This window comes from Oncorhynchus kisutch, linkage group LG4 (assembly GCF_002021735.2).
Source record: "Oncorhynchus kisutch isolate 150728-3 linkage group LG4, Okis_V2, whole genome shotgun sequence".
Lineage (NCBI taxonomy): Eukaryota > Metazoa > Chordata > Actinopteri > Salmoniformes > Salmonidae > Oncorhynchus > Oncorhynchus kisutch.
Window position 1 is genome coordinate 24,010,429 of NC_034177.2, and position 24,000 is coordinate 24,034,428.

A 24,000-nucleotide genomic window follows, 5' to 3' on the forward strand; every position below is an offset into this window, starting at 1 on the left:
TCAGCCAAACGCGTAAGTGTAGCCTACAACCTGTCCTGACGAATGAAGTGCTGGCATATAAACCGGTAGCATAGCTATTAGAGCGATGGGTCAGTAACCGCTAGTTCGACTCCCTGAGCCTACAAAGTGAATAATCTGCCCTTGAGCAAGGCACGTAATCCTAATTGTTCCAGGGTCAGAGTTGATAATGGCAGACCCTGGCCATGACACCACTCTCAGAAGGTGTCTCCAGGAGAGTTGGGATATGGAAAGAAAACAAATGACTAATTCACAGATACGTATTAATACACACTTGTACATGTGGGAAATAAGACAAATATTAGCACCCACCAAATTATGATTTATGTACATTTTCGGTGCTGCTCGAGCCCAATCTAGTAACGGCTGCAAAACCGAGCGTTGATATTTTGGGGATAATCTCAAACGCGTTCTCCTCGCCTCTTTCTGAAAACCCATTGGAGGAAAAGGTCAGAGGGGAGGGCGCTCTACCTTTCACATCCAATGGAGTTTGAGAAGCAGGGGAAGCGAGAGAAAGCGAGAAGTATTCAATTGAGTTTCTCCCTAGCACGTGAAAGGGAAGGTGCGTGCATCTTGAACATGCAGGTAAATGGAGACGTGTGATATTCATGTTCAAATGATTTGCAGAAAGATAATCAATTCCAGGCAATTAATGTCAGGTCAGAACCGACTACCCTATTAATACATGGTTATTTTCATGATATCCCTCAAATACAGCAACAATGTTGCGACAGTGAGGAACAATATTGCGTTCATTGAATGAATGCCTCATGTAATCGACAAGGTAGTGGTGTCTTAAGGGCAAATAATATCCAGTAGCCTAATAATCACTATGCAAATTGCTTCACAGACAGTGAAATTCACTACTTTTGTCAAGTAATTTTTACATTGATGAAGATTATAGCAATGCTTGCAAGACAAACTCTGTTTTTTTTCCAGATAGAAGTTTATGTGGATATCTTGATTTGACTTTTGAGCTTGGTCTCATGTGCTGTGACACAATCAACACAGAGGCTGAGATGTCTGCAGCAGAAACTGAGGCCTGTGTCTATTTATTTCACCTTTATTTAACCAGGTAGGCAAGTTGAGAACAAGTTCTCATTTACAATTGCGACCTGGCCAAGATAAAGCAAAGCAGTTCGACACATACAACGACACAGAGTCGTTGACACATGGAGTAAAACAAACATACAGCCAATAATACAGTATAAACAAGTCTATATACAATGTGAGCAAATTAGGTGAGAAGGGAGGTAAAGGCAAAAAAGGCCATGGTGGCAAAGTAAATACAATATAGCAAGTAAAACACTGGAATGGTAGATTTTCAGTGGAAGAATGTGCAAAGTAGAAATAAAAATAATGGGGTGCAAAGGAGCAAAATAAATAAATTAAATACAGTTGGGAAAGAGGTAGTTGTTTGGGCTAAATTATAGGTGAGCTATGTACATGTGCAGTAATCTGTGAGCTGCTCTGACAGTTGGTGCTTAAAGCTAGTGAGGGAGATAAGTGTTTCCAGTTTGAGATTTTTGGAGTTCGTTCCAGTCATTGGCAGCAGAGAACTGGAAGGAGAGGCGGCCAAAGAAAGAATTGGTTTTGGGGGTGACTAGAGAGATATACCTGTTGGAGCGTGTGCTACAGGTGGGAGATGCTATGGTGACCAGCGAGCTGAGATAAGGGGGGATTTTACCTAGCAGGGTCTTGTAGATGACATCGAGCCAGTGGGTTTGGCGACGAGTATGAAGCGAGGGCCAGCCAACGAGAGCGTACAGGTCGCAATGGTGGGTAGTATATGGGGCTTTGGTGACAAAACGGATTGCACTGTGATAGACTGCATCCAATTTGTTGAGTAGGGTATTGGAGGCTATTTTGTAAATGACATCGCCGAAGTCGAGGATTGGTAGGATGTTCAGTTTTACAAGGGTATGTTTGGCAGCATGAGTGAAGGATGTTTTGTTGCGAAATAGGAAGCCAATTCTAGATTTAACTTTGGATTGGAGATGTTTGATATGGGTCTGGAAGGAGAGTTTACAGTCTAACCAGACACCTAAGTATTTGTAGTTGTTCACATATTCTAAGTCAGAGCCGTCCAGAGTAGTGATGTTGGACAGGCGGGCAGGTGCAGGTAGCGATCGGTTGAAGAGCATGCATTTAGTTTTACTTGTATTTAAGAGAAATTGGAGGCCACGGAAGGAGAGTTGTATGGCATTGAACTCCTACTACTCCTATTCTTCACTTGAAGAGGAAGAGTCATACCAATGGCAGTTCCTGCTCTGATCCTCCCATTGAACCACATCCAGACATTGACATGTTCTGGTACACATTCATATTAAAAGTATACCAAAAGTCTCCAGATCTTCCCATGATCCCAGTGTTATTGACCGAATAACATGTAGGCTTCATTTTGTCACAATAACATGTTGACTTCACAAACTATAGAGAGATATTCAACTGGATCATTATCCTTCTGGTGAGACATTCTCTCTGGATACTAAATGAGCTATGCAGGGAAAGAGAAGAGACCAATGGTGTATTTTGTTTGGGTTTTTCCCACTCAGATCCTGACCCATGCTCACCTGTTCATTTTATTTATTTATTTATTTTATTTTACCTTTATTTAACCAGGTAGGCAAGTTGAGAACAAGTTCTCATTTACAATTGCGACCTGGCCGAGATAAAGCAAAGCAGTTCGACAGATACAACGACACAGAGTTACACATGGAGTAAAACAAACATACAGTCAATAATACAGTATAAACAAGTCTATATACAATGTGAGCAAATTAGGTGAGAAGGGAGGTAAAGGCAAAAAAGGCCATGGTGGCAAAGTAAATACAATATAGCAAGTAAAACACTGGAATGGTAGTTTTGCAATGGAAGAATGTGCAAAGTAGAAATAAAGATTATGGGGAGCAAAATAAATAAATAAATAAAAATTAAATACAGTTGGGAAAGAGGTAGTTGTTTGGGCTAAATTATAGGTGGGCTATGTACAGGTGCAGTAATCTGTGAGCTGCTTTGACAGTTGGTGCTTAAAGCTAGTGAGGGAGAGAAGTGTTTCCAGTTTCAGAGATTTTTGTAGTTCGTTCCAGTCATTGGCAGCAGAGAACTGGAAGGAGAGGCGGCCAAAGAAAGAATTGGTTTTGGGGGTGACCAGAGAGATATACCTGCTGGAGCGCGTGCTACTGGTGGGTGATGCTATGGTGACCAGCGAGCTGAGATAAGGGGGAACTTTACCTAGGAGGAGCCAGTGGGTCTGGCGACGAATATGTAGCGAGGGCCAGCTGAGGCTATTTTGTAAATGACATCGCCGAAGTCGAGGATTGGTAGGATGGTCAGTTTTACAAGGTTATGTTTGGCAGCATGAGTGAAGGATGCTTTGTTGCGAAATAGGAAGCCAATTCTAGATTTAACTTTGGATTGGAGATGTTTGATATGGGTCTGGAAGGAGAGTTTACAGTCTAACCAGACACCTAAGTATTTGTAGTTGTCCACGTATTCTAAGTCAGAGCCGTCCAGAGCAGTGATGTTAGACAGGCGGGTAGGTGCAGGTAGCGATCGGTTGAAGAGCATGCATTTAGTTTTACTTGTATTTAAGAGCAATTGGAGGCCACAGAAGGAGAGTTGTATGGCATTGAAGCTTGCCTGGAGGGTTGTTAACACAGTGTCCAAAGAAGGGCCGGAAGTATACAGAATGGTGTCGTCTGCGTAGAGGTGGATCAGAGACTCACCAGCAGCAAGAGCGACCTCATTGATGTATACAGAGAAGAGAGTCGGTCCAAGAATTGAACCCTGTGGCACCCCCATAGAGACTGCCAGAGGTCCGGACAGCAGACCCTCCGATTTGACACACTGAACTCTATCAGAGAAGTAGTTGGTGAACCAGGCGAGGCAATCGTTTGAGAAACCAAGGCTGTCGAGTCTGCCGATGAGGATGTGGTGATTGACAGAGTCGAAAGCCTTGGCCAGATCAATGAATACGGCTGCACAGTAATGTTTCTTATCGATGGCGGTTAAGATATCGTTTAGGACCTTGAGCGTGGCTGAGGTGCACCCATGACCAGCTCTGAAACCAGATTGCATAGCAGAGAAGGTATGGTGAGATTCGAAATGGTCAGTAATCTGTTTGTTGACTTGGCTTTCGAAGACCTTAGAAAGGCACGGTAGAATAGATATAGGTCTGTAGCAGTTTGGGTCAAGAGTGTCCCCCCCTTTGAAGAGGGGGATGACCGCAGCTGCTTTCCAATCTTTGGGAATCTCAGACGACACGAAAGAGAGGTTGAACAGGCTAGTAATAGGGGTGGCAACAATTTCGGCAGATAATTTTAGAAAGAAAGGGTCCAGATTGTCTAGCCCGGCTGATTTGTAGGGGTCCAGATTTTGCAGCTCTTTCAGAACATCAGCTGAATGGATTTGGAAGAAGGAGAAATGGGGAAGGCTTGGGCGAGTTGCTGTTGGGGGTGCAGTGCTGTTGTCCGGGGTAGGAGTAGCCAGGTGGAAAGCATGGCCAGCCGTAGAAAAATACTTATTGAAATTCTCAATTATGGTGGATTTATCAGTGGTGACAGTGTTTCCTATCTTCAGTGCAGTGGGCAGCTGGGAGGAGGTGTTCTTATTCTCCATGGACTTTACAGTGTCCCAGAACTTTTTTGAGTTAGTGTTGCAGGAAGCAAATTTCTGCTTGAAAAAGCTAGCCTTGGCTTTTCTAACTGCCTGTGTATAATGGTTTCTAGCTTCCCTGAACAGCTGCATATCACGGGGGCTGTTCGATGCTAATGCAGAACGCCATAGGATGTTTTTGTGTTGGTTAAGGGCAGTCAGGTCTGGGGAGAACCAAGGGCTACATCTGTTCCTGGTTCTAAATTTCTTGAATGGGGCATGTTTATTTAAGATGGTTAGGAAGGCATTTAAAAAAAATATCCAGGCATCCTCTACTGACGGGATGAGATCAATATCCTTCCAGGATACCCCGGCCAGGTCGATTAGAAAGGCCTGCTCGCAGAAGTGTTTCAGGGAGCGTTTTACAGTGATGAGTGGAGGTCGTTTGACCGCTGACCCATTACGGATTCAGGCAATGAGGCAGTGATCGCTGAGATCTTGGTTGAAGACAGCAGAGGTGTATTTAGAGGGGAAGTTGGTTAGGATGATATCTATGAGGGTGCCCGTGTTTAAGGCTTTGGGGAGGTACCTGGTAGGTTCATTGATAATTTGTGTGAGATTGAGGGCATCAAGTTTAGATTGTAGGATGGCTGGGGTAGTAAGCATGTTCCAGTTTAGGTCGCCTAGCAGCACGAACTCTGAAGATAGATGGGGGGCAATCAGTTCACATATGGTGTCCAGAGCACAGCTGGGGGCAGAGGGTGGTCTATAGCAGGCGGCAACGGTGAGAGACTTGTTTTTAGAGAGGTGGATTTTTAAAAGTAGAAGTTCAAATTGTTTGGGTACAGACCTGGATAGTAGGACAGAATATCTTTATCTTTGCAGTAGATTGCAACACCGCCCCCTTTGGCAGTTCTATCTTGTCTGAAAATGTTGTAGTTTGTAATTAAAATTTCTGAATTTTTGGTGGTCTTCCTAAGCCAGGATTCAGACACAGCTAGACATCCGGGTTGGCAGAGTGTGCTAAAGCAGTGAATAGAACAAACTTAGGGAGGAGGCTTCTAATGTTAACATGCATGAAACCAAGGCTATTACGGTTACAGAAGTCACCAAAAGAGAGCGCCTGGGGAATAGGAGTGGAGCTAGGCACTGCAGGGCCTGGATTCACCTCTACATCGCCAGAGGAACATAGGAGGAGTAGAATAAGGGTACGGCTAAAAGCTATGAGAATTGGTCGTCTAGAACGTCTGGAACATAGGGTAAAAGGAGGTTTCTGGGGGCGATAAAATAGCATCAAGGTATAATGTACAGACAAAGGTATGGTAGTATGTGAATACAGTGGAGGTAAACCTAGGTATTGAGTGATGAAGAGAGAGATATTGTCTCTAGAAACATCATTGAAACCAGGAGATGTCATTGCATGTGTGGGTGGTGGAACTAATAGATTGGATAAGGTATAGTGAGCAGGACTAGAGGCTCTACAGTGAAATAAGCCCATAAACACTAACCAGAACAGCAATGGACAAGACATATTGACATTAAGGAGAGGCATGCTTAGTCGAGTGATCAAAAGGGTCCAGTGAGTGGAGAGGTTGGTTGGGGGTCACGGCGATTTAGACAGCTAGCCAGGCCATCGGTAGCAAGCTAGCATAGGATGGAGGTCTGTTGTTAGCCACCTCTTGCGTTCCGTCAGTAGATTAGTGGGGTTACGTGTGGTAGAGGGGATTAATCCAAATCACACAACAACAACAAAAATAAAAACAATAGATATAGTTATAGAGGCCCAAGAAGAAAACATAATAATAATAAAAAATAAATAAATTGTCCGATTGTCTATTCAGATAGCAGCCGGTAAGACAGCTAACGGTTAGCAGGCCGCAGATGGGCGTTCAGGTAACGTCGCGACGGAGGAGCCAGCCGGATCTCCTTCGGGTAGATAACGTCGGCAGTCCAGTTGTGAAGGCCCGGTGGGGCTCCGCATAGGCAGTAAAACGGGTCCGGATAGGTGACTGCAGCCCAGGAGTGATTGATGGAACTCAGGAGTGATTGACGGAGCTGGCTAGCTCCAGAATAATTGATGTTTGCTCCGGAATCGACGAAGGCCGATAGTCATACGGATAGCAGCTAGCTAGCTGTGAGATCCGGGTATGAATGTCCAGAGAGCAGTCGAAATCCAGGGACATGGAGAGAAAAATTGGTCCGGTATGATCCGTTCCGAGCCGCGCTGCGCCGTACAGAACTGGCGATAGATTTTCGAGCTAAAGGATAGCTGATGACCACAAACCGTGGTTAGCTGAATACTAACGATTTGCCAGTAAAGAAGCTAACTAGCTTCTGAACTAGCTTCTGATTAGCTTCTGGATTAGCTTCTGGCTAGTTTCAGGCTAGCTTCTTGGAGTTTCTGGCTAGCTTCTTGGAGGATTAGAGATTTGAGGTAAATAATACTTTTTTATAAATATAAATTGGCGAGGCGGGTTGCAGGAGAGTGTTTTGAAGATGAGTTGATGGAAAATAAAAATAAAATGTATGTGAAAAAAGTTGTAAATATATATATATACACAGGACACGACAAGACGAGGACAAAAGACGTCTGAACTGCTATGCCACCTTGGAATGGATAACTTTATACAGGGAGTACATGACACACACACACACAATTTGCAATTCATGTGTTTTATTTTTTCTCTGACCTCTTCTGAACAGACATGGCTGCTTAATTGATTTGAAGAAGGTATTGGAACACCTTTTGGAGGACACTGACTGGCCATCTGTCTACATCATACTGGGTGAGGCTTTGTCATCCCTGAACTATTGTCAGCTTTGATATACAGTACCCTACCTCAAACAACTGCACAAGGAATATACTGTTAATGAATATGAGTAATAAACTCACTCATCCTTGATGCTTCTCTCACTCTTGCAGCTGCCAATATGTTTGCAATTGCTGCTCTGCTACTTGAGGTGTCTGGATAAGGTGAGACAAGTCTACCCCGGCTTTTCAAATAGGAGCGGCTCAGCTATGTGAACTGTCTCACAAAGGTTGATGTGTTGATCCTAGGGAACACTGTCCCCCAGTGCAGGGTGCTGTTTACACCTGGGGCACTTGGGATAACTGACACTTTTTCCTGCCATTCTATATGATTCTTCAAAATCAACAGTTAAATACCACAAATATGATCTGCACAGATATTGACCTGCACTTACCATTCTAGGTTATGGCTCAGTTGCTATAAATCACCTGGATTTCTGCATAGATTAGTCATAAAATGTATCTGATCATCTTAGTCACAACAATAGACAAGTAGTGTGCTTAATTAAACACACAAATTGTATTTTTCTTGTCTATATTGAATACAGAATTTAAACATTCACAGTGTAGGTTGGAAAAATTATGTGAACCCGTAGGCTAATGACTTCTCCAAAATCTAATTGGAGTCAGCTAACCTGGAGTCCGATCAATGAGAAAAGATTGGAGATGTTGGTTAGAGCCCTGCCCGATTAAAAAACTCACACATTGAGTTTGCTATTCACAAGAAGCATTGCCTGTTGTGAACCACACCTTGAACAAAAGAGATCTCTGAAGACATAAGAATTGTTGAGTTGCATAAAGTTGGAAGGGTTACAAAAGTATCTCTAAAAGCCTTGATGTTCATCAGTCCACGGTAAGACAACTAGTCTATAAATTGAGAAGGTACAGTACTGTTGCTACTCTCCCTAGGAGTGGCCGTCCTGCAAAGAGGACTGCAAGAGCACAGCGCAGGATGCTCAATGAGGTTAAGTATAATAGAGTGTCAGCTAAAGACTTACAGAAATCTCTGGAACATGCTGACATCTGTTGACGAGTCTACTATATGTAAAACACTAAAGAATGTTTTTCATGGGAGGACAACACAGAAGAACCCACTGCTGTCCAATTTTTTTCTCTGACCTGGATGTTACTGGCAGCGCTACTGGCAAAATATTCTGTGGACAGATGAAACTACAGTTGAGTTGTTTGGAAGGAACACACTGTGTGGAGAAAAAGAAGGCACAGCACACCAACATCAAAACCTTATCCCAACTGTAAAGTATGGTGGAGGGACCATCATGGTTTGCTTTGCTGCCTCAAGGCCTGGACAGCTTGCTATCGTCGACAGAAAAATGAATTCCCAAGTTTATCAAGACATTTTGCAGGAGAATGTTAGGCCATCTGTCCGCCAATTGAAGTTCAACAGAAGTTGGGTGATGCAACAGGACAACGACCCAAAACACAGAAATAAATCAACAGAATGGCTTCAACAGTAGAAAATAAGCCTTCTGGAGGGACCCAGAGTCCTGACCTCAACCCGATTGAGATGCTGTGGCATGACTTCAAGAGAGCAGTTCACACCAGACATCCCAAGAATATTGCTGAACTGAAACCGTTTGTAAAGAGTGTGGTAAACCGTTGTGTTGAGCGTGCAGAGATTGACACAGAGACAGGGAGGCTTTAGTCCACAAAAACAACTTTACTAACACAGAAAATAAACATTTAAGAAAATCACTTAGGTTTGGCTCGGCCGTTCTTCTCTACTGTGGCTTGGTGTCGGTCTCTCGCGGTGTGCCACCGTGCTCCTTTTATTTGGCCTCCACGGCTGGTTGGCACTTTCCTCTAATTACCTACACTTAGCGCCGTCCATGTCGGGGTGCCTAGCTCCCGTATTCCCAGCAGAAGGAGCCAACGTCGCCTCACGCACCTCCCCTCTTATTACCATCCTGGGATACCACAAGAGAAATGGTCCAAAATTCATCCTGACCGCTGTGCAGGTCTGATCCTCAACTACAGAAAACGTTTGGTTGAGTTTATTGCTGCCAAAGGAGGATCAACCAGTTATTAAATCCAAGGGTTCATATACTTATCCCACCCTGCACTGTGAATGTTTACACGGTGTGTTCAATAAAGACATGAAAACGTATCATTTTTTGTGTGTTATTAGTTTAAGCAGACTGTGTTTGTCTATGACCAATATATGCAGAAATCCAGGTAATTCCAAAGGGTTCACATACTTTTTCTTGCCACTGTAGCTTTGTGCGAATTTGCACCTCAACTTGAGATGATGACTCACCCTGTCTGGTCAGACTGTTTGACTGTCTACCCATCAGGAGGAACATACTTATCTCTCTGGCCCTACACTGTTCTTGGGCTCAAGCTTTATTCTTACCAAGAAACCAACAGTTGGTGTCGTCAGGGGGTCGGTTTCATATCCAAGGATATCAGTTCGATCCAGTTTGTTTTTTACTTTCTAGTGTTAGTGGGTGCAGTAGTTACTGATGGTAGGTTTGATGCTGTTACCACTGATTGTGGGTAGTGGACAGGGAAGATAATTATTCTCTTGTTCAAATTAAATCAAATTGTATTGGTCACATAGACATGTTTAGCAGATGTTTTTGTGGGTGTCGTGAAATGCTTGTGTTTCTAGCTCCAATAGTGCAGTAATATCAAACAAGTAATATCTAAAACGTTCACAACAATACACACAATACAAACAATACAATACACACAAATGTAAAGTAAAGGAAATGGAATTAAGAATATATAAATATTTGGAAGAGCATTGTCGGTGCAGCATAGATTAAAACACAGTAGAATAGAATACAGTATATACATATGAGATGAGTAATGTCCACTCCGAATACCTCTTCTCCACTGCCGGTGTTTTGGATCAGCCTCTGGAATCAGTTCAATTTCCCTGGGGGGTTTGAACAAAGGATCCAATTCGGGAAAGTTGTATTCCTGGTCGTAATGCTGGTAATGCTGATGAGTTACCGCCGTTCTGATATCCAAAAGTTATTTTCGTCTGTATGTAATAGCACAAAAACCTTTCTGGGCTAATAATGTAAGAAATAACACATAAAAAACGAAAAACTGCTAAGTTTGGATTTTTGTTGTGGTAAATATCTGCATTCTGCTCCCAAGTGGTGAAGCGGTCTAAGGCACTGCATCTCAGTGCTAGAGGCATCACTACAGACCCTGGTTTGATTCCAGACAGTATCACAACCAGTCGTGATTGCGAGTCCCATAGGGTGGTGCACAATTGGCCCAGTGTCGTCCGGGTTTGGCTGGGGTAGGCCGTCATTGTAAATAAGAATTTGTTCTTAACTGACTTGCCTAGTTTAAAAAATATATATACATTTTCCAGGGACTGACAAGTGTATATTACATGAAACAAACAAACACATAGAACACCTGAATATTAAAGGTGAGAATAATTCTTCTTTCTTGGCGTACACTATCTCATGGCTGCGTGACCAAGCACACCTCCAACTCAATTATCAAGTTTGCAGACGACATAACGGTAGTAGGCCTGATTACCAACAATGACGAGACAGTCTACAGGGAGAAGGTGAGGGCCCTGGCGGAGTGGTGCCAGGAAAATAACATGTCAATCAACATCAATAAAACGAAGGAGCTGATCATTGACTTCAGGAAAGAGCAGAGGGAGCACTCACCCAACCACATCGACATGGCCGTAGTGGAGAAGGTGAAAATCTTCAAGTTCCTCTGGGTAAACATCACTGACAATCTGAAATGGTCCATCCACACAGATAGTGTAGTGAAGAAGGCGCAACAGCGCCTCTTCAACCTCAGGAGGCTGAAGAAATTCAGCTTGGCCCCTAAGACCCTCACAAACTTTTACAGATGCACCATGAAGAGCATCCTGTCAGGCTGTATCACTGCCTGATACGGCAACTGCTCCACCCGCAACCTCAGGGCTCTCCAGAGGGTGGTGTCGTCTGCCCAACGCATCACCAGGGGCACACTGCCTACTCTCCAGGACATCAACAGCATCCGATATCACAGGAAGGACAAAAAGATCATCAAGGACATCAACCACCTGAGGCACGGCCTGTTCACCCCACTATCATCCAGAAGTTGAGGTCAGTACAGGTGCATCAAAGCTGGGACCAAGAGACTGAAAAACAGCTTCTATCTCAAGGCCATCAGACTGTTAAATAGTAATCACTAGCCAGCCTCCACCCAGTACCCTGCCCTGAACTTAGACACGGTCACTAGCCGGCTACCACCCGGTTACTTAAACCTGCAACTTGAGGCTGCTGCCCTATGTACATAGACATAGAATCACTGGTCACTTTAATAATGGAACACTGGTCAGTGGTCACTAATAATGTTTACATATTGTTTTACTCATTTCATATGTATACTGTATTCAAGTCAATGTCATCCTATTTAACTATTGCTGTATATACTATACTATCCTATGTATTCTACAGATATACTATATATTCTATCCACGTACTGTCCATAATGTCTTTAACGTCTATAAATTCCAGCATATATTTATATATATATATATATATATATATATATATATATATATATTTATACTCCAGACTCCGACATTGTTCATCCTAATATTTATATATTTCTTAATTCCATTATTTTACTTTTAGATCTGTGTGTATTATTGTGAATTGTTAGATATTACTCAACTGCTGGAGCTAGGAACACAAGCATTTCACTACAACCGCAATAACATCTGTGTATGTGTATGCGACCAATATAATTTGATTTGATTTATGTATAAACATTTTGTTTGTTTTGTTGTGCCAGTATCTCATTGCTCTGCCCTTGTACAACTGTCGTCTAGGGATCTTCATCATGATGCTCTTTGAGGTGAGTTACACTGAACTACCATACAGTATAGGTCTATATGTGTTCATGCAGTGTGTGTTTGAACATGAATGTTAACGCCCCCTTCTCTTTCCCTGCCCCAGCTCCTGGTAGCTGTTTACCTTGGACACTATTTCAGGGGTAACTATGGCAGTGGGCTGGTGTGGCTGTGCTTGCTACTGGGTCCTTCTCTGGCTGTGATTATCTATTTCCACGACCACTACACGAGTCACCATGGCCAACGTCCTCCTGGACTGTCCGCTGCTGACTGTTTGTCATGGTCACTCACTTATGCTGACTTTGGATAGGCTCCAGCACTTTTTGATATCTTTGAAAGACTACTGTCCAGTTTAGGATTCGTCCATTTGTTGGGAGTCATCACAGCCTTAATATCTATTTTTTTGTTGAAAGACCAACAAAATATACACCACAGCTATTCATAATTATTTTGAATTTGAATCTTTGGAGCCTGTGTCCTGTCATTATGTGACTCAATCACACATGAAAGATAGGGCTGCTTATTCACTGTTCACAAGTCACCCAACGTTTACTGTAGGTTTATGGATCATAGCCAACTTTTTTCAGACTACTGGTAACTAACTGCCTGGTGAAAACTCTTGGGAAACCACACCATGTTGAGTTCAAGCACAAAATGAATTATACAGTATAGCTTCCAATTGAATTGTGCTGTTAATTCTTTACTGGCCAACCACACCATGTTGAATTCACACACAGTGTGAATGGAGTGAAATACAGTATATAGCTGAATTGTACTTGATACTTTGGCAAGCTTATAAAGCTATAAGAAATGTGATAGTTGTGATGTGCTTGCCCTCTTACCGAGATTTCATAAACTGTCAGAACATTCTAGGAAGATCATTTCTATTGTATTTATATATTGTTTTGATTTTATTTCAGATAGTTGTGTATTTGTGATTATCTTTCCAGTACGTGTTCTCTTTTTTTCACATATAGGTTTGCCGATAAAGGGGTGCAAATGTACTTTGAAATAAACATGCATTGTTATCTTTGGTTTATTAAAGCGGTCAAATTACTGTATCTGTATTTGCATGTTGTGAACCACAATTCATTGCGCTAGCCTTTTACTGTGAATCACGTGACCCCGTCATTGAGGTAGGCGGAAATGAAAGTTAACCAGCTAGCGGTACCAGAGGACCACAGCTGAAAAAGGTATTTATGAGAAAATAAACGAAATACGTTGCCAGTAATGTCAAGTAAAACAGGATTGTAGAAAACATTTCTTCAATAGTACACATTTATCTAACTACGTTTACGAGAAAAGGTGGCTGTCATGTCCTTATGCCCACACAAAGCTGTTGGCTAGCTAGGAGCTATAACGTTAGCTCACATCTTCCGTGTTTTGTTTTTGTGGGCAGGGTATTTAAATATGGAGGCAATGAGCCACTTTGAGTTGTTGATGTGTACAGTTAATCGATGTACATTAAGCTAGTAGTTATCAGCAAATGCGATGTCTCACCCTGTGCATCTTACACGCAGTAAATGTTTAGGTTCCCTTTTGTTGGGATCACACCAAAGATGGTGGATAAATGAAGATAGTCACTCCGTTCGTTTACCATTAAAAAAACTGTCAACTAAATGTTCATTGGTCACATACACGTGTTTAGCAGATGTTATTGCGGGCTAGCGAAATGCTTGTGTTTCTAGCTCCAACAGTGCAGTAATACCTAACAACAATACACACAAATATAAAGTAATGGAATTAAGAATATATAAATATTTGGATGAGCAATGTTGGAGCGGCATAGACTAAAATTCAGTAGAATACTGAATTTGGCCACTTTACATACATATGAGATTAGTTATGCAAACATTATTAAAGTGGCCAGTGATTTTAAGTCTATGTATATAGGGCAGCAGCCTCTAAGGTGCTAGTGATGGCTATTTAACAGTCTGGTGACCTTGAGATAGAAGCTGTTTTTCAGTCTCTCGGTCCCAGCTTTGATCCACCTGTACTGACCTTGCTTTCTGGATGATAGCTGGGTGAACAGGCAGTGGCTCGGGTGATTGTTATCCTTTGATCTTTTTGGCCTTTGTGTGACATTGGGTGCTGTAGATGTCCTGTAGGGCAGGTAGTTGGCGCCACCGTCTGGAGCGCCCTGCGGTTGCGTGCGGTGCAGTTACCATACCAGGCGGTGATACTCGACAGGATGCTCTTAATTGTGCATCTGTAAAAGTTTGTGAGGGTTTTAGGTGCCAAGCTACATTTCTTCAGGCTTCTTCACCACACTGTCTGTGGGTGGACCATTTCAGTTTGTCAGTGATGTGTACGCGGAGGAGCAAGTGGGTCGGATCTGATTTCTAGTTAACGGTTTGTTTTTGGGGTAACATTTATGCTGGATCGAAAAGGTGTATTGTAGGACGTGATAACACCCAGATATGACTAAACTATTCAAGCTACGACTGTCTCCTATTACTATCTCATAGTGAAGGGGTTCCCTAACATTTTCACTCATGCCTCACGCGTGTGCCTCGTCGATTTCTATGGGCACAAGCACTGTTCATGACACAAACTGTTCACACCCCTCTTGTTGGCAGAGAGAAAATGTTGCAGGTTTAAAGCTTGTTTCCTGCAATTCTGCACATTTTGTCATTGGGTGCAGAGCAAATGTTGCTGTTTCAAAGCTCATTTTATTGCAATTCAATAAATGTGCCATGTCTAATGTGTATTCATGTGATATTTGAGTGACTTGAACTTTACTACAAAATCTATGGGCTAATAAATCTAGTTAAAAAACATCTGACATGGGCTAATTGATCTGGGCTTTTCTGACAAGTTATAAATATCTCTTTAAAGTATGCAATGACTGACATGATGGGGAAAACTGATGACACACTACCCAATTTCAAAATTGCACCTTGTGCATTTTACTATTACTCAACAAAGTCAGACTGATAAGTGTTCAATTGGGTTGGGAGCTGGTGACTGAGACGACCATGGCATATGTTTGACAGTTTTCATGCTCATCAAACCATTCAGTGACCACTCGTGCCCTGTGGATGGAAACATTGTCATTCTATGGGGGCAAAGCCATGGTAGTAAACATGAAAAATGTTTTTACATGACCCTAGGCATGATGGGATGTTAATTGCTTAATTAACTCTGGAGCCAAACCTGTGTGAAAGCAGCCAGTTCAATGTAACATTGCTAGGTTTAGGCTACTACATGTAGAATGGCTCCGGAGAGGGTGGCTGACGTTTTACGTGCTCCTAACAAAATGTGTTATTTGGTTGTTTTTTTTGCATTGTTTGTAACTTATTTTAGAACTTATTTTGTACATAGTGTTGCTGCTACCATCTCTTATAACCAAAAATAACTTCTGGACATCAGAACAGCGATTACTCACCACAAACTGGTAGAAGCTTTTTCCTTTAAAGAGTCCAACGTGGGAACAAGCCCAAATCCCTGTTATTTGCGTGAAGAGAAGATGGAGAAAAAGGAGGTGGTCAGGCTGCCTTCTGAGAATCCATAGACGAGCGAGTAAACCCCCACTGCCATCTGTTCTTTTGGCAAACATGCAATCATTGGAAAATAAAATCAATGACCTACGAGCAAGATTAAACTACCAACAGGACATTAAAAAACGTAATATCTTAAGTTTCCCCGAGTCGTGGCTGAACGGCAACATGAACAACATACAGCTGGCATGTTTTACACTATCGGCAGGACAGAACAGCAGCCTCTGCTAAGACGAGGGGTAGCAGTCTATGTATATTTGTAAACAACAGCTTGTGAAAGATATCTAAGGAAGTCTCAAGATTTTGCTCGCCTGAGGTAGAGTATCTCATGATAAACTGTAGACCACACTAATCTACCTAGAGAGTTGTCATCTGTATTTTTCGTAGCTGTCTACATACCACCACAGACCAATGCTGGCACTAAGACCGCACTCAATGAGCTGAATACGGCCATAAGCAAACAGGAAAACGCTCATCCAGAGGCGGTGCTCCTAGTGGCTGAGGACTTTAATGCAGGGAAAATTAAATCCGTTTTGCCACATTTCCACCAGCATGTTAAATGTACAACCAAAGGGGGAAAAAAACTCTAGACCACCTTTACTCCACACACAAAGATGCGTATAAAGCTCTCCCTCCATTTGGCAAATCCGACCATAATTCTATCCTCCTGATTCCTGCTTACAAGCTCAAATGAAAGCAGGAAGCAACAGTGACTCGGCCAATGAAACGGTGATCAGATGAAGCAGATGCTAAATTACAGAACTGTTTTGCTAGCACAGGCTGGAATATGTTCCGCGATTCTTCCGATGGCATTGAGGTGTACACCACATCGGTCACTGGCTTCATCAATAAGTGCATCGATGACGTCGTCCCCACAGTGACTGTAAGTACATACCCCAACCAGAAGTCATGGATTACAGGCAACATCCTCACTGAGCTAAAGGGTAGAGCTGCCTCTTTCGAGGAGCGGGACACTAACCTGGAAGCTTATTAGAAATCCCGCTATGCACCAGCTGTTCCGGACAATAGTGTGATCACGCACTCCGCAGCCGATGTGAGTAAGACCTTTAAACAGGTCAACATTCACAAGGCCGCAGGGCCAGACGTATTACCAGGACGTGTACTGCGAGCATGCGCTGACCAACTGGCAAGTGTCTTCACTGATATTTTCTGAAGTCTGAAATACCAACATGTTTTAAGAAGACCACTATAGTGCCTGTGCCCAAGAACACTAAGATAACCTGCCTAAATGACTACCGACCCGTAGCACACCATGAAATGCTTTGAAAGGCTGGTCATGCCTCACATCAACACTATTATCACAGAAACCCTATACCCACTCCAATTTGCATACTGCCCTAAGAGATCCACAGATGATACAATCTCTATTGCACTCAACACTGCCCTTTCCCACCTGGACAAAAGGAACACCTATGTGAGAAGGATATTCATTGACTACAGCTCAGCGTTCAACACCATAGTGCCCTCAAAGCTCATCACTAAGCTAAGGACCCTGGAACTAAACACCCCCCTCTGCAAATGGATCCTGGACTTCTTGACGGGCCGCCCCATGTGGTAAGGGTAGGTAACAACACATCTGCCACGCTGCTCCTCAACACGGGGGCCCCTCAGGGGTACCTGCTTAGTCCCCTCCTGTACTCCCTGTTCACTCATGACTCCTTGGCCAGGCACGACTCCAACACCATCATTAAGTTTGACGATGACACAACCGTGGTAGGCATGATTACTGACGAGACGGTCAGAGACCTGACCGTGTGGTGCCAGGACAACAACCTCTCCCTCAACGTGATCAAGACAAAGGAGGTGATTGTGGACTGCAGGAAAAGGAGGACCGAGCACGCCCCCATTCTCATCAACGGGGCTGTAGTGGAGCAGGTTGATATCTTCAAGTTCCTTGGTGTCCAAATCACCAACAAACTATCATGGTCCAAACTAGGGTTGCACATTTTGGGGAAATTCAGAGCTGGAAACTTTCCATGGGAATTAACGGAAATAAATATATGCAAATTAATATACCATTTAAATGTCAATGTTTTTTGCATTGTCTATATTTACCATATAAAATGGAGAGACAAACATAAACCTTTTACCTTTTCGGGGGTGGAAGGTAGCCTAGTGGTTATAGCATTGAGCCATTAACCGAAAGGTTGCTAGATTGAATCACCAAGCTGACAAGGTAAAAGTCCGTTCTGCCCCTGAACAAGGCACTTAACACACTGTCCCTAGGCCGTCATTTTAAATAAGAATTTGTTCTTAATTGACTTGCCTAGTTACAGTTGAAGTCTGAAGTTTATATACACTTAGGGTGGAGTCATTAACTTGTTTTTCAACCACTCCACAAATTTCTTGTTAACAAACTGTAGTTCTGGCAAATCGGTTAGGACATTGTGTATGTATTGTATTGTATTGTATTGACAATGTATTGTGCATGACACAATTCATTTTTCCAACAATTATTTACAGACAGATTATTTCACTTATAATTCACTGTATCACAATTCCAGTGGGTCAGAAGTTTACATACACTAAGTTGACTGTGCCTTTAAACAGCTTTGAAAATTCCAGGAAATGTCATGGCTCTAGAAGCTTTCGATAGGCTAATTTACCTAATTTGAGTCAATTGGAGGTGTACCCGTGGATGTATTTTGAAGGCCTACCTTCAAACTCAGCACCTCTTTGCTTGACATCATGGGAAAATCAAAAGAAATCAGCCAAGACCTCCACAAGTCTGGTTCATCCTTGGGAGCAATTTCCAAATGCCTGAAGGTACCACATTCATCTGTACAATAGTATGCAAGTATAAATGCCATGGGACAATGCAACCGTCATACCGACCAGGAAGGAGACGCATTCTCTCTCCTAGAGATGAATGTACTTTGGTGTGAAAAGTGCAAATCAATCCCAGAACAACAGCAAAGGACCTTGTGAAGATACTTGAGGAAACCTGTACAGAAGTATCTGTATCCACAGTAAAACTAGTTCAGTATCGACATAACGTGAAAGGCCGCTCAGCAAGGAAGAAGCCACTGCTCCAAGACTGCCATACAAAAGCCAGACTGTGGTTTGCAACTGGGGGACGAAGATTGTACTATTTGGAGAAATGTCCTCTGGTCTGATGAAACAAAAATAGAACTGTTTGGTCATAATGACCATCATTATGTTTGGAGGAAAAAGGGGTGGCTTGCAAGCCGAAGAACACCTCCCATCCGTGAAGCACGGGGGTGGCAGCATCATGTTGTGGGGGTGCTTTGCTGCAGGAGGGACTGGTGCACTTCACAAAATAGATGGCGTCATGAGGATGGAAAATTATGTGGATGTATTGAAGCAACATCTCAAGAAATCAGTCAGGAAGTTAACCTCGTTGGGCTAGAGGGCAGTATTTTCACGTCCGGATGAAAAGCGTGCCCAGAGTAAACTACCTGCTACTCAGGCCCAGAAGCTAGGATATGCATATTATTAGTAGATTTGGATAGAAAACACTCTGATGTTTCTAAAACTGTTTGAATGATGTCTGTGAGTATAACATAACTCATATGGCAGGCGAAAACCTGAGAAAATCCTACCATGAAGTGGGAAATCTGAGATTTGTCGTTTTTCCAAGTGATTGCCTTTCCATTATCCAGTGTAAATGGGGTCAGATTGCACTTCCTAAGGCTGCCACTAGATGTCAACAGTCTTTAGAAAGTTGTTTCAGGCTTCAATTGTGAAAGGGGAGAGAATAAGACCACTCAAAGCAGGTGGCTCAGCTGAAAGCCATGAGTTGTTTATGGCGCGTGGCCGTGAGCTCCGTTCCCTTTCCTTTCTAATGACAACGGAATTGTCCGGTTGGAATATTATTGACGATTTATGATAAAAAAACATCCTATGGATTGATTATATACATCGTTTGACATGTTTCTACGAACTTTAATGAATTTTTAAAAACTTTTCGTCTGAACTTTAGTGCACACGCTTTGTGCATTTGGATTAGTGAACTAAACGTGCGAACAAAAAGGAGGTATTTGGACATAAAGATTAACTTTATCAAACAAAAATACATTTATTGTGGAACTGGGATTCCTGGGTGTGCATTCCGATGAAGATCATCAAAGGTAAGTGAATATTTAAAAAGCTATTTCTGACTTTTGTTGACTCCACAACATGGCCGGTATCTGTATGGCTTGTTTTGGTGGCTGAGCGCTGTACTCAGATTATTGCATGGTGTGCTTTCACCGTAAAGCTTTTTTGAAATCTAACACAGCGGTTGCATTAAGGAGAAGGTTATCTTTAAGCCGTTTTGCCACAACTTTAGAAGTATGCTTGGGGTCATTGTCCATTTGGAAGACCCATTTGCGACCAAGCTTTAAGGACAACAAAGGCAAGGTATTGGAGTGGCCGTCACAAAGCCCTGACCTCAATCCCATAGAAAATGTGTGTGCAGAACTGAAAAAGCGTGTGCAAGCAAGGAGACCTACAAACCTGACTTAGTTACACCAGCTCTGTCAGGCGGAATGGGCCAAAATTCACCCAACTTATTGTGGGAAGCTTGTGGAAGACTACTCAAAACGTTTGACCCAAGTTGAACAATTTTAAAGGCAATGCTACGAAATACTAATGAGTATATGTAAACTTCTGACCCACTGGGAATGTTATGAAAGAAATAAAAATAGAAATAAATCACTCTCTCTACTATTATTCTGACATTTCACATTCTTCAAATAAAGTGGTGATTCTAACTGACCTAAGACAGGGAATTTTCACTAGGATTTAAATGTCAGGAATTGTGAAAAACTGAGTTTAAATGTAGTTGGCTAAGGTGTATGTAAACTTCTGACTTCAACTGTAAATAAAGGTTAAGTTTAAAAAATCACAAGTAGACATAGTTACAAATGATTAAATCCTTCCAATAGAAATGTAAAAAACTATATAGTTACAAATTGAACTTTAATTAAATGAGTTGACTCTTCATATGGGATGATTTCACTGAACAACAAAAGAAAGGGAATATTCAATGATCCATCGCATCTCCCAGAATCTGTAAAGTTATAGTCTAGAAGCTAAAGCTATGGTTGTCTTCCTCTCGGGCTTCCATGTCTTCTCCCTGGACCTCCAAAATGTCCACTTTTTGAACATTTTTTATTTTTATTTTACCTTTATTTAACTAGGCAAGATCAGTTAAGAACAAATTCTTATTTTCAATGACGGCCTAGGAACAGTGGGTTAACTGCCTGTTCAGGGGCAGAACGACAGATTTGTACCTTGTCAGCTCGGGGGTTTGAACTTGCAACCTTCCGGTTACTAGTCCAACGCTCTAACCACTAGGCTACCCTGCCGCCCCGTATTGGTCAGCCTGTTGCGTGCTTTGGTGTGTGTGTTCCCAAACAAGGACATTTTGCACTCTGAGGTGGCTGATGTTGGTGGGATTTGGAGGATGATGAAGGCAACAGGGGAAAGAGCCACAGATCCACAAAGTCCCTTCCACCAGGTGGCTGATGAGATATGTTGGCACGACTGCCATATTGCATCTCCATCCCAAAGCCCTTACTTGGAAGTGTACTTCGCCAGACTGCCAAGAACCTTTCCGTCATCCAGGCCAAGGTGGCGAGACACAGTAGTGATTACACCACAGGCCTTGTTGATCTCTGCACCAGACAGGATGCTCTTGCCAGCATACTTGGTGTCCAACATGTACGCTGCGGCGTGTATGGGCTTCAGGCAGTCTTCACACTTTTTCATGTATTTCAGAACTGCATTTTCCTCTGCTTGGAGCAATAGTGATGTGGGCAGGGCAGTATGGATTTCTTCTCTTACATCTACAAGCAGAGTCTGAACATCAGACAGGAAGGCATTGTCTCCCGCAATCCGTGCAATGGCTACTGCTATAGGTTTCAGGCTGCTTACCACTCTCCCAAAATACATCATCCAGGAGGATTTTCTTGATGAGGCTGTCCATATTGTCAGACTGATATTGCCATTTCTTGGAGAGACTCCTTCCCTTCCAGGAGACTGTCAAACATGATGACCACACCATCCCAACGGGTGTTGCTGGGCAGCTTCTTCTCATTTTGCTTGGTGAAGTAGGTTGCTGCTATAACTTGATGACCCTTCACATACATAACCATTTCCTTGGCTCTCTTGTAGAGTGTATCCATTGTTTTCAGTGCCATGATATCCTTGAGGAGCAGATTCAATGCACGAGCAGCACAGACATTGGGTGAGATGTGAGGGTAGGACTCCTCCACTTTAGACCAGCCTTCATGTTTGCAGAATTGTCACCAGTGCAAATATCTTCTATGGTCTAAGGTCATTGATGACTGCCTTCAGCTCATCTGCAATGTAGAGACCGGTGTGTCTGTTGTCCTTTGTGTTTGTGCTCTTGTAGAATACTGGTTGAGGGGTGGCGATGATGTAGTTAATTATTCCTTGCCCACGAACATTCAACCACCCATCAGAGATGATTGCAATACAGTCTGCTTTCTCTATGATTTGCTTGACCTTCACTTGAACTCTGTTGAACTCTGCATCCAACAAATTAGTAGATAAAGTATGTCGGGTTGGAGGGTTGTATGCTGGGTGAAGAACATTCAGAAATCTCTTCCAATACACATTGCCTGTGAGCATCAGAGGTGAACCAGTTGCATTCACAGCTTGAGCAAGACATTCATCAGTATTTCTCTATGTTCCGCCATTGAGTCAAAAAAAACTATTGATTCCAGGAGGACAATGAGCTGTTGCTATCGATAAGGATTCATAATTTTCACCTCGAATAGAAGTAGAGGGACTTTTGTCAGAGGTTGCTTGTTGTGAGTACCGAGGGAACTTTATGCACTTGGCCAGATGATTCTGTATCTTTGTTGCATTCTTAGCATATGATTTTGCACCGTATTTGCAAATGTACACAGCTTTTCCTTCTACCTTAGCAGCAGTGAAATGTCTCCACACATCAGAGTGCCCTGGAATTCTTCTGTAAAGATTAGGAAAAAAAAAACTAAAATACAATTCCATGTACAGTTAGATTAAACAACTCCTTTGTGAGATTTTTTTTTTTTTTAAATTAAACATGTATGGAAACGGGTGAATTGACACTCCTCAGTTAGCAGGCTCAAGCAAGCTAAAACTCATATGGTTGCAAAAACTAACTAGCAGAAATTTTTAACAAGTTAGAAATGATTTAAACACTATGCTGTAGGCTACTATTTACTAGTTACATGACATAGTTATGTATGTCATGTAAAATATATTCACCCCACCCAGTATTGTTATCAAAACTTACCAGAAAGCATGTAGTCCTTGGCTCAGACAGTGTAGTAGTGTGGGCTCAATAGCATCTCATTAGATCAGCTGTACATGTGATGGAAGAATGCACTGTGCATGCAGATTGTTGCAATTCCATTGAATTGGGTATAGTTTAACCAAAATATGCCGCAATAAATAGAATTGACTTAACTTTCCATGGAAAGTTTCCGGAAAAATTCAGGAAATTAACCGGAAAGTTTCCGACCCTTTGCAACCCTAGTCTTAACACACCAAGACAGTCAGAAAGAGGGCACGACAAAACCTATTCCCCCTCAGGAGACTGAAAAGATTTGGTATGGGTCCTCAGATCCTCAAAAGGTTCTACAGCTGCACCATCGAGAGCATCACTGCCTGGTATGGCAACTGCTCGGCCTCCGACCGCAAGGCACTACAGAGGGTAGTGCATGCGGCCCAGTACATCACTGGTGCCAAGCTTCCTGCCATTTAGGACTTCTATACCAGGCGGTGTCAGAGGAAGGCCCTAAAAATTGTCAAAGACTCCAGCCACCCTAGTCATAGACTGTTCTCTCTTCTTCCGCATGTCAAGCGGTCCTAGAGCGCAAAGTCTAAGTCCAAGAGGCTTATAAACAGGTTCTACCCCCAATCCATAAGACTCCTGAACATCTAATCAAATGGCTACTCCCCCTTTTTACACTGCTGCTACTCTCTGTTATTTTTTATGCATAGTCACTTTAATAACACTACCTACATGTACATATTACAATTACCTCAACTAACCGGTGCCCCCGCACATTGCCACTGCCTGGTACCCCCTGTATATAGCTTCGCTATTGTTATTTTACTGCTGATCTTGATTTTTTTGTTTGTTTTTCTTAATTGTATTTTTAAGTATATATTTTACATATATTTTGTTTAACTGCATTGTTGGTTAGGGCTTGTAAGTACGCATTTCACTGTAAGGTCTTCACCTGTTGTATTAG

General features: G+C 42.5%; 1 protein-coding gene across 2 annotated transcripts in view; it reads left to right on the top strand.

Annotated features, from left to right (window-relative positions):
• Positions 1–13,328: 13,328 nt before the first annotated feature.
• wwp2 (WW domain containing E3 ubiquitin protein ligase 2) overlaps positions 13,329–24,000 on the top strand; it is a 46,461-nt gene continuing 35,789 nt past the window's right edge. For both annotated transcript variants that reach the window (XM_020480599.2, XM_031822689.1), the window contains exon 1: positions 13,329–13,456. The gene's annotated coding sequence lies outside the window, so the exon portion shown is untranslated. The remainder of the gene's footprint in view (positions 13,457–24,000) is intronic.